The sequence below is a fragment of the Pyxicephalus adspersus genome, chromosome 2 (assembly GCF_032062135.1).
Source record: "Pyxicephalus adspersus chromosome 2, UCB_Pads_2.0, whole genome shotgun sequence".
NCBI classification, from domain to species: Eukaryota; Metazoa; Chordata; class Amphibia; order Anura; family Pyxicephalidae; genus Pyxicephalus; species Pyxicephalus adspersus.
The window spans coordinates 3,547,662-3,559,634 of NC_092859.1; the positions used below are offsets into that span (position 1 = coordinate 3,547,662).

General features: G+C 44.1%; 1 protein-coding gene across 1 annotated transcript in view; it reads right to left on the reverse strand.

Annotated features, from left to right (window-relative positions):
* Nucleotides 1-300, reverse strand: part of LOC140322141 (uncharacterized) — a 28,949-nt gene extending 28,649 nt beyond the window's left edge. Inside the window, exon 1 of the mRNA XM_072398756.1 lies at nt 211-300. The gene's annotated coding sequence lies outside the window, so the exon portion shown is untranslated. The remainder of the gene's footprint in view (nt 1-210) is intronic.
* Nucleotides 301-11,973: the final 11,673 nt, after the last annotated feature.

An 11,973-nucleotide genomic window follows, 5' to 3' on the forward strand; every position in this document is an offset into this window, starting at 1 on the left:
AATGATGGGGGGGTCATCCTATAGGGGATACAATGCACACAGCTATAGGTCTATATAATGATGGGGGGGTCATCCTATAGGGGATACAATGCACACAGCTATAGATCTATACAATGATGGGGGGGTCATCCTCATCCTATAGGTGACACAATGCACACAGCTATAGATGATTGGGGGGGGGCAGGGTGGGGGAGAATAGAGGAGACTCACCTGTGTGCAGGATGGCAGCTGGCGCAGCACTGAGCTGGTTACACTGCAGGAACAGCAGAGCAGGGAGAGGAGTGGGCGGGGAGAGGGTGGAGCTAGGGGAGGAGCTGGGGAGGGAGGGGGGCCTCGCCCTCTATTGTTCCCCCCTCCCCCAGTGTAGTAAATGATACAATGTATCAGAGAGAAGAGATGAGAGTGATCCATCCACCAATCATCATCCTCCTCCTCATCATCATTATTATTATTATATAGGATCTATATAGCACCAACATATTAGGCAGTGATGTACATTTCCTATTCAATATTATTATTATTATTATACAGGATTTATATAGCACCAACATATTATGCAGCGCTGTACATTTTTTTATCATTATATTATAATATTATTATTATTATGAATAATATTAATAAATATTTTTATTTTTAAAAGAATACAAACAATTCTCCTTCCTGCACCCCCTGATCCCCATTCCCCCCCTTAGAATGGAAGCCTTAAGGGATCCCCCCATGTTCAGCTTCCAATAGCAATGAATGGGGCTGTGGCGCGCATACGCATTGCAGTGCACATGTGCAGAATGAGGCGCCCATCTTCCATACCGCTGGATGGGGGATGAAGGTATGTAGGGATGTGTATTGGGTACTTTGAGGACCGGGGGATTTATTTAACAATAGTACAAAGGTGACGCTGCTTTATTAGGGTAATGTCATATTTAAAGGTTTTTAATCTTTTGAAATGCAGCTTTTAGTATGTAAAAATATATAAAAGTTAAGGTTTTAAGGTGACAACACCATGTTACTGTCTATAATTGGATTTTTGCGTTGTCACTGGCTCCCCCTGGTGGTGACTACAGGTAAATGGGCTGACATCCTTTGCTCAGGCATGGTCCAATGTTGTCACCATCAGGGAGTTAATCCAGGGGGAGTGGCTTGCAGACAGGAAGTGGTTAAAGGAGATTGAAGTTCTGCACACTTGCTGCACCTATTTTGAGGAGTTCACACCATCCCTGTACTGAGCTTCTGAGTCAAAGGAGAAGGCAAACTTAAGATGTCTTTTAGGGGCTCAATGGGCTACCCCATCGCAACAGGGAGCTGTGTGCAGACCCCAATTCTTTATACTTACCCCCTCCAATGTGCTGGCATCCCTATGCAGAGCCCCCCCCCCCCCCTCCAAATTGGGCTCTAGACTGCCCTGGTCTGTGCACTAAGGTCCCATTACCTGTTATAGGTTGTGGCTCCCCCTACAGGATACATCTTATTCATTCCAATCTATGGGACATCATTGGACGGTGGATCTTGGGGCTGGGCTTTAGTTTTATGAGATCAGATCCTCTGAGGAGGTGATAGGGGGATCCGCAGGGGTGGGGCCACAACACTGATAATTATAAAGGTAAGAGAAGAGGGCTGGAGGATTTTTTAAAGAAATAACGACAAACTATTTTAGGAGTCTCCGGAAGGTTCTTGGGGCTCATTTCAGCCACCCAAATTTTACTTCTGATTTCCCTTTGTTCACTACCGTCCAATAGGAATTCGGTGACAAAGGATTAATGCCAGACAGAGGGATCATAGTGCCTGGTCAGTGCCTTCCAGTCTGGTATGGGAGGAGATAATGGCAGCAACTGGGCCAGTACATGGGCGCTCACAGTGCCCCCCACCCCCACCAACACCGACCAATGGCAGCCACACACTGGGCAATATTTCTAACAGATTTAATAAGAACATTAATGCAAATCCTGATCAATATCCAATCAATAGATGAATGCCATATAAGGACTGGGGGACACTGGAGACCATAATAATGTGATGCCGGTCTGCCGGAGCACACGGAGTATTTCCTTTATGTGTTGTGTCAGCTGTGGGAGGGCGTGTGATCTGACTTGGCGAAGGTTCACGTGCCCATCCCAGGAACATAACACAACATGATATAGAGATCCACACCCAGCCTTGTCACAACATTCCACCCAACGCAGAATATTCAGACCCGCACAGGGGGTGGAGGGGTTAGACCCTCTGCCAAGGCTTTATTGCTTTCGGTGTCCCCGCTGTATTTGTGCTGGTATCTGAGAATCATGAGGATGAAGTTTAAAGTGGTTGATAAAGTAGCAGCCATTTTGCCAGTGATTATTACCTTGTCAACTGCTTTTTCTAGCAGTTATCACAGACAGCCCCGCCCCTAAAAACCATCAGCCAATTATAATACTGCTTACGGTGTATCAACAATGTTAAAGTAGTACCGCCCCTGAAAACCACTAGGCAATATGAACACTGCCGGCTGTGTACATTAACAACTGTCTGGAAGTGGTACTGCCCCTGGCAACCACCAGCCTGTGGGAATAATGACTAATATTAGCCAATGGGAATCCTGCTACCTGTCTCAAAGTGTCATCATCCCTGACAACCACCAGTCTATTGGAACACCGCCCACTGTGTCAACAACAAACTGAAAGTAATACTTTCCCTGACAATTACTATTGAATAGATATGGTGCCTGTTGTGTACATTAACAACTGAATAGAAATGGTTCTGTCCTTGAAAACCATGGGTCTATAGGAATACTTCCTGCTGTGTATGCTAAGTGGTCTGGAACTAGTACCAACCTGAACAACCATCAGCCAATGGAAAATTGGCCCTCTGTATTTTAGTAATCAGACATTACCACCCCTGACAACCAGCAGTCTATGGAATGCTGCCTGCTTTGTGAATTAACAACCAGCTTGAAGCAGTATTGCCCCTTACAAATACCAACCAATGAAAATGCTGCTTGCTGTGTACATTGAGAACACGGAATAGGCAGTATTGCCTCTCACAGGCACTCGCTAATGGAAATGCTACCTGCTGTGTACATTAACAACCGGTAATAGGCAGTATTGCCTCTCACAGCCACTAGCTAATGGAAATGCTGCCTGCTGTGTACATTAACAATAAACAGGCAGCAGCAGTGCCCCTCACAACCACCAATCAATGGGAATGCTGCCTGCTGTGTACAGTAACAACTGGCCTTAAGCAATACTGCCCCTTACAACCACCATCCAATGAAAATGCTATCTTCTGTGTACATTAACAAATGGCTAGTGGTGGTGGTACTGTCTTTGAAAAACACCTGCCTGGGGAAATACTGCCTGCTCTGTACATTAACAACCACTCAGAAGTATTACTCCCCCTTACAACCACCAGCCAATTGTAACACTGTTCTCTGTGTATAGTTGTGGCACAAGGAGTCAGGCACCTTCACCCATCAGTAAAGCCTTTCTTAATACCCCATGACCAGAATGGGGGTACATTATATACCCTCTCCCTCCCCATACCAAGTACTGATAGGAACTGAACCCAGGAAGAATGAAAACCAATTCACCCCAGAAACAGATTCATCAACCGAATTCCATATCACGATTGATGACCAATCATGTCCCCAGAAAATGGGAGACCTCGCCAAAAATTTCCCCTCGCCCAGTCCTTCAACCAGCAACCTCCATATATGGTATGATCACAAAAACACCTGACAGGGCGTCTAACCCTCCCATGCCCTAGCTAAAAATCAAAATTGTTTTATTTTTGCCCACAGGTAGATATAAACGGTAATACTGAACCCCGGGAAGGGGCTTGTATTGTCTGAGGAGGACAATATGCTTTATTCTTTGCACCACATGCTTCCCAATCTTCCTGTGACCCCTCCCCTGAGGAATCCTTACTTCTCTAACCAATTGGTTGCAGCTCTGTGACATCATTCTGTACAACCAGCAATCCAGTGCTGCCCACAACCTGGAAACATCAGACAGCACCGGTTCAAGCGGGAAAAAAGGTAAGTAAAGGGGGGCAAATTGGGCCATTGTGCAGGGCCTCCGCCTTCTTCTGGGCCCCAGATAGCAAACTAGGAGCTGAAATGCTGTTGATTTGGGACCCTCGTTTGATATTCATTAAGGGCCCCTCTGTGTCTACAACCATCCCTGAAAGGCAAGCTTATCCCTATTCATCCCATAGGGTGCCATTCTGAGGACATCTGGTGGTCAATGTGCGGTACTGCAGAAAACAGATTTTTGTGTTGTAACCTTCTTGCAAGCAATACGCGGGTACTTACCAAGTTCTGGGAGACCTACCGGCTACAGCTATACAGGTATTTACCACTAATGCCCTTTTAACCCTTTGAATACTGTAGAGGTGTCCTATCATCATGGCAGTCAAAGGGTAAATACAAGTTCACACCTGGGACAGCCTTGACTGTACAGGACTTTTTAATTGTATTTTAGAAGTGCTTGGGGCCACAAAAATCTGCCCAATCACATTTGCACATCGCTGACATGTGACCTCTAATCTCATGATGTCAAGTGAGTGTAGATCGTAGCATATCCCCCAATTTGCCCCTGTGTGTAGGGAGCACGAGGGTCAGAGGACCATTCACCATTGTCTGTCCCCAATCTGCATGGTGAGACTACTACACCCCTAAAGTCACCATAACTCACCTGCTCTGTGCTATCACACGGGGGACCTGTCAATCTACCTGGGGTGGGTATGATACAGTAGGGTAATAAAAATGCAAAAATTAATTTCCAAAAAAAAAAAATCAAAACGTAACAGGCCCTCTACACATGTGTATGGGTCACATGGGTTTACCGGCGTATGCATGGGTCAGAGAAATAATTCTGGGGCTCCCATGTAAAGATCTTGCAATGTATGACCAAACTTTACTTGTTTTGTATGAGCTCAGCACCTAGGAGAGTCAGACCTCCCACCCATAAATGTGCTCTGACACACCCCCTGAACATTGCTCCAATCAGCATCACTCCCTAAACAGTACCTGATTGGAGCAGTGTTCAGGGGGCGTGTCAGAAAGCTGGGATGCTGCTTGTGTACAGACAGCGGTCTGACTCTCCTAACCTGCTTTTTATTTATTAATCCTTGCTCAGGCAAATAACAGAAAAGTAAAGTGGGGACCTATTCGTCCCTGTACATGTGGTAACACTACGAATATAACTTCAAATTCAAAAGTTGCAAATATTTTTAATGCATCTGCAAAAAGTTGATCTGGCAGTGAAGGGATTAAACTTACTGACACTAACTGATAAAGTTCCAGTTTGTATTTACTGTATTGGCTGATGTTATCAGTCTGCGACCCATTCTGCCCTCTGGTGGTCAGTCATCAGTACCACAGCTGCAGGTATTTCTTAGAAGTGCGTTTATTGTAATTACTTCCAGTTAAGTATTACTTCTTACAGGGATCACTACTCCCATCTGATGATGCTTTTATCTGCTTGGCTCGCTAGAAAGACAGCACCATATTTATTCAGGCATCACCCAGGGTCACCAGAATGGGATGTCGGTTTAGAGATGACACAATCTTGTAAATCATGGTGGCTGTAATGTGTTCACAAATGTTTGGCACAGATCAGCCGCTGCTGGGGACTCTGCAATCCATTGATCGTTGTTGCATTTTTTGCCCCTGGGGAGATTTTCAGCATCATGGGGGCAGCTGTGATTTATTGATTGATTGTTCACTCAGACACGATGTAACACAACCCCAGCCCAGCACATGATGCATGGCAGACCGGTACCTCTCCGGGGAACACGGTGCCCTGTATTAATGGCGGGATTGGCTGGAGCGTGTCATATGATATGCATGGCAGATGTTCCAACATCAGGTCACATGGGGTCTGGATGGGGTAAAATCTTTGACCCCCCCCCCATGGCAAAACATGCACCTGAGTGGCAGACAATAAATTATATCATCGTATCGTCCTATAGGAGTCTGAATGTAGCTCTGACATATACCGCGGTGCTGTACAGAGAACACTTAGATAGGGATCGGAGTAGGCATTGTCCCTACTGCCACAGATCCATCAAAGGCTGACAGCCAACACATTGATGGTCTCATTTCACTGGCAGGTTACTTGACTTTTATTTATTGCCCTATCACCCTGTTTGCTGAGGAGCATAAGGGGTACAGTGGGGACCCCTGGATATCCATTGGGTCCTGGATCCCAGCTTGTGTTGTCTAATGGATCTCCTAAATCTGCTGTACCTACATTCCTATCATTGCCCTAGTCCATTAAAGTCCTCAGGTGAAAATTTTGATTCCTGGAAATATCCTGAAAGCTGAAGGCAGAAATGTCATTAAAAAATAAATTCCATATTTCCCATAGTTATTATAAATTAACTTTGAAAGTCCAATCATTATTTTGTACCAGTAATAATGACATCATTACTGTGCTGTACATAGAATGTGCAGTGAGCAGGGTTGTGGGAGGGGCCTAGTAACCCCACCCACTACAGGCTGCCTGCAGAAACCTACAGGAGGGGCGGAGACAAGACCAGTCACTCTGCACAAGTAGAGACAGCAGCAGTGACCGGTCTTTATTACAGGAAGCTCCTGCTTCGTAAAATTTCACATTGGATTATGGCAGAGATGTGGCAGAGATACACAAAGCACCCCAAAAATGAAGAAAGAACACACCCGGCTCTTATATAGAAACAATAATTCAGGTTTATTTATAAGACCCAGGATCCATTTTTTTTATCCGAAGAATGTTCAGTAGGGTTTAGGTCAGAGCTCTGTGAAGGCCACTGAAATGTTCAAGCGGCGTCTTTATAGATCTACCAGTGATAAATCCTCTGCCTCAATCATCAGATAGTGAAACTAAAGCTGTCCGAGCTGTGGTTTGTCGGAAAAGACGCAATTGCACCATTGCAAAGTTCTGCATTTTCTGAGTGACAGTGTCAGAGAAAGGAGAAGTAGAGGAGGGGAGACCAGCGGACGGGTCTGAGACACAGAGATGGATGGGCGTCTGTGCGTAATTGTCCTCATCGCCTGGACCTACCTGTGTCAGGGTAAGGTGACACCTGGGTGGATGGGAGGGGTCACAGGTCAGTGACCAGGGGGCATCTATTGTATCTTCTCTACCTGACCACACATGGGTGGATTGCTGGGAACAGAAGGCCAGGTTGTCTCCTCCCTCTATGGCCACTAGAGGTGCCAGATGAAGGTTTAACCTGGGGAGGGGGCATTTGGCGTAGATGGGGTAGATGGATAAAAGAAGAAGAAGGGTCCAGTCCACCCAAAAGTCAGCCCCTGACTTCCTTCTTGGTCACCCAAGCACTGAACTCCCTCAACTCTTTTCTCCGATCTCTTTCACCTTGGAATTTTGGGTGTCTTCCCATTGGTGTGTGGATTTGGGAACAACCGGAGGGTGCAGCCCCCAGGGACAGTCCAACTTTTTAGCCTCCTACTAACAGGAGACCCCCTCTTTGGCAATTCGCAGTATTTGCTGCTCCTGCAGTCCTCCCGCCCATTAGGAGGTGCTACTGAGGTCTTTGGTCACTTATCTCCATTTCCTGAGGCTTCTGGTATCAGATGAAGTCACATGACATTGGGAGAAGATTGAAGATAAGTGCAAGAGGGTGGTTGCACGTAAAAAGAGGACCCAACGCTGGAGGAGATGGAGGACACTTCTCATTCACCCCCGTGCTGCTCTACATGGAGGGAAGAAGGCTGGTGTGTGTCCCATCACTTATGGGCCCCCTGGCCATTGGGGAAAAATGGGGGAGTACTTACATACTTACACCCCTTCCGGGAACCTAGAATGTAGATGCTTACTGCAAAGTTATCTTTTTCCATTATATTAGGAACAGAGGTATTGGTGGGCTATAATGGTTTTTATTGGGGGCTTTGCTGGATGATAATTTGTCATCTCTGGTGGTTTTATTTGCCATTTCTGATTTTATCTTGATCTATGAATGCTAATTGCATATCATTAGCATTGGTAATTTTTTTTAAAGTAACATTTTCCACCCCAAGCATTAGATTTATTGAAAAGATTCATACACAGTTATGTGGTTTATAATAGATAATAGATATGGAGCCCCAGTTCCATACACTGATTGACATTGCATCAACGATAAGAATCTGGTGATTGGTGGCTCTCGTTAGGCTTAATTTGGTGATATTTATCCTGTATGTGAATAAATAACTGACCATGGTCTCAGAAGATCTAGTTTAATGATGACCACATGTAGGCAGGTATTGTAGAAGTCTTTGTAAGTCTTTTGCATGATGAGGAGGTCCACCAGGAGTGCAGGGATGGATCATACCAAGTAATATGAGCTGGTGGGGGGGTATATATTAAATAAAATCACACTCATGTCATGGTCTTGATGTGTGTGTTGAGCTCTAGATGACCATATGTGGTGGTATCTTGGATGGAAAAAACGTTCAAGAAATTGATAGCCAATCAGAGTTAATAAAACTGTTTACCTGAACTAAAATAGCTCAGGTGAAAATCACAACTAAAAAAGTTTTGTGTACTGGTGTTCTGGTCAGACTTGATTCCAACACAGATTGGATTTATTCAGAACTCGTATCAAAACTATTGACTATTCAGACCATAATCAGCACACTTTTTTTGTTCTGACTATGGTCCCGTGCAAAGAAAAGATCTGGTCTAATGATGACCACATGTAGGCAGTTATTGTAAAAGTCTTTGTAAGTCTTCTGATGATGTGGAGGTCCACCAGGGAGCTAAGTGGAGAGATGGATCATACCACGTTATATGTGGGTGGGGGGATATATATAAAACAATAAGTCTTAGCAAAAACTAGCCGGGTTGGACAGCCAGGGTCTTCATGTGTGTCTTGTGAGCTTTAGATGATAAGCCTGGGTGGAGAGAACGTTGAAGAAATAGACAATAAGAATAATTAAAATTGTGTAGCAGAAGGAGAATGGAGTTGTCCACCATTGACTGTGAGAAGATTACTTGTAAGAATGTACGGTATGTTGGTAATTACTGAAGGTTTCCCAGTCAGACTCTTATTAATATTATAGAGCTATTCCATCCTCACATCAAAACTCTTGACCATCCTGACCCAAATCAGACATGGAATCTTCCAGCCCTAGGAACGTCTGGTATTGGCTCCTCAAGTATAGGAGTTTAGCTTAACTTTCATTACTTGGAACGTTAGAATTAACAACTAGCTGGTTTATGGTAGACGTGAAGACTCCAATCTCTCATTGCAATTGCTTCAACCATAAGGATCTGGTGATTGGAGGCTCTTGCTGGAACCAATTTGGAGATAATTATCCTGTAGGTGAATAAAACACACTTCTGGCTTTCTGACCATGGTCTATTACAAAGAGGAAACTCGTCTAATGATGACCACAGGTAGATAATTATTGTAAAAGTCTTTGTAGGTCTTCTTCATGATGTGAAGGTCTACCAGAGCACAGACATGGGTCATACCATGTTATAGGTGGGGGGATGTATAATAAACATCAGACATGGCAAACCTGAGCATGATTTTATAGTCATGGTCTCCATGTCTATTTGGGGTACTTGATAACTCAACCATAGGTGATGGGTTCTCATATGGAGAAAGGGATCAAGAAATGGGCAGCCAATCACATTTAATAAATTTGTTCCACTGGACTAAGATGGAGAATGGAGTTGTCCACCATTGACTAATAAGAATATTTGAGGTATTGGTCCTTACTAGAGGTGTTCAGATTGTTCCAGTCAGAGATGATTCCAACCCAGATTACAACTATTCCAACCTCCAATTTTGACCAGAGACAGTAAGACCAAGAGTTTTCCAGAAACTTTAATAATGGTCCCACAAGTAAAGGGGTTTAACTTTGATTTTCTTACATATTGGCTGGGTTTGAATCCCTTTATATCTCCACGTTGACCTGTTAGTAGAACAGCATGCTGCAGAGAAGGACCCCTGCTCCTTTAATGGAAGCAGTGGTCTCTCTGCATATGGCAGACAGAATTAGAGCACAAAGTTAGAAGTATCCAATCAGCAGGCAGTATGGGGTTTGTTGACTGCAGAACTGTAAGTTGTCTGTGTGATGTGGTGTCATTCATTCCTAATGAAACCCCAATGCACCTTTCCAGCATTAAATGTGCAGATATGGTGCTTGGTGAATGGGCGACCTACCATGAGTGTTTTGGTTTTCCATCACAGGCACATTGGCTTTGCTCAAACACATTTGCTTTTTAAATTACGTTTGTGATTTATATTTACTTGTAGCTGAAAACATCAAAGCCTTCCAGTGGTCCTACCATGCCCAAAGCAACCCCAAGACCTACAACCCAACAACCGGAGGAGGGGACATCCGACTCCCTGTACATGGTGAGACCCTCTAGTGACACCCACAGGCAGTTTTATTAATTGCTCTGGACCTCTATGGTGATGTTATCAGGGTTCAGGGCCATGTTATATTGGATGGTGACCCTAGATAATGCCTGAACAAATATGAGGCTGTTTTTCAGAGATAAAAGTAGATGAAAGCTTTGCTGGGGGTGTACTATGGAGAGCTAAGCGTAGAATTTGAATAAAAGGTGCAAAAGTGGTACCAAACATGTACAGCTAATCTACATAGCAAGTAATATAATTATTATTATTACACAGTATTTATATAGCGCCAACATATTATGCAGCGCTGTACAAAGTCCATAGTCATGTCACTAACTGTCCCTAACCTAACTGCATGTTTTTGGAATGTGAGAGCAAACACAGGGAGAACCTGCAAACTCCATGCAGATAGTGTCCTGGCCGAGATTCGAACCTGGGACCTAGTGCTGCAAAGGCCGGAGTGCTATACTGCCCATAATGGCCTGTGGGATTATTCTATTTCCTCTGGGAAGATTTGTTTAGAACTCATTCTGGCTGCACTGTCTAATGCATACATACATGTTGCAACTGATTGGTCATAGGACACAATTGATAAGTAAAAGGAAACAAAATAACTTACAATAAATGTTATAAAAACCAAAGTCAAAGCTTGACAAACATGTCATTTTATTGTGCAGAGTCTGCAGCCACATGCAAATGATGTCTATGATGTCCTGGAGGAAGAGACAAAGACCAATGTGGTGAGTTACAGAGATTGTCAGGACATCCCGGGAAGTTCTGTGTAATGGTAAGTGAATCTTTTTGAAAACCAGTTGGATTGGCAAACATCCAAACCCTAAAGCAACCCTCCAACCCTTAGTCCCTTCTACAAAATCCCCACCTGGGACCCATTTATGGTGGAACCAAGACACCACTGTCTGTTCCCCACACACCCAGGACCATATGTGGACCATTGTAGTATAGAGCTTGCAGTAATGCAATTCTGGGCACTCTGTGATTAAAGGAGCGCTGGTTTTGACAGGTCACATGACTGGGGTCTTTTCCCATTTTATTTGAATGATTAATTTTTGCTGTGTTTGCTTTGGAGTAACCATGACAGGTAAAAGCTGGCTTTATCCCCAAACTTCTCGGAACCCCAACTCTAATATGTGACCCATTGCTAATTCAGTCTGTTACTGTAACCACAATGCTAACACTAACATTCCTAGAATGACCTCATTCTGATCCTCTTTGCAACTTCCCCCACTCTGTTGAAGTGGGGAAAGTTACCACCCTGTAAACTTAACACTTAATTTTCCTTGGAATCCCAACACTAACCTACCTGTACCATTACTCCAATACCGCCTTTACCTGCACCAAGCTCCCACCACCAGAATTTCCAAGTATTACAATACTGATATTCAGATATTTATCAGTAAAAACAGAATAGCAGACACTAAATCTGATACAGCTCCTAGTGTTATTTATGACAATTGTTCCTTCACTGAACTTAGTACTTTGTTCAGTGTCATAAAACTGCATTGGTATTGCAGGAATGTTGTGTGTCAGTGGGGCAGCACTGAGGTCCAGAGTATCCCGGGGTAAAATGAGTCTGAGACCAGAAATGGATGAAGCAATTATGTAGATGTAGAGTAGTTCATGGCAAAG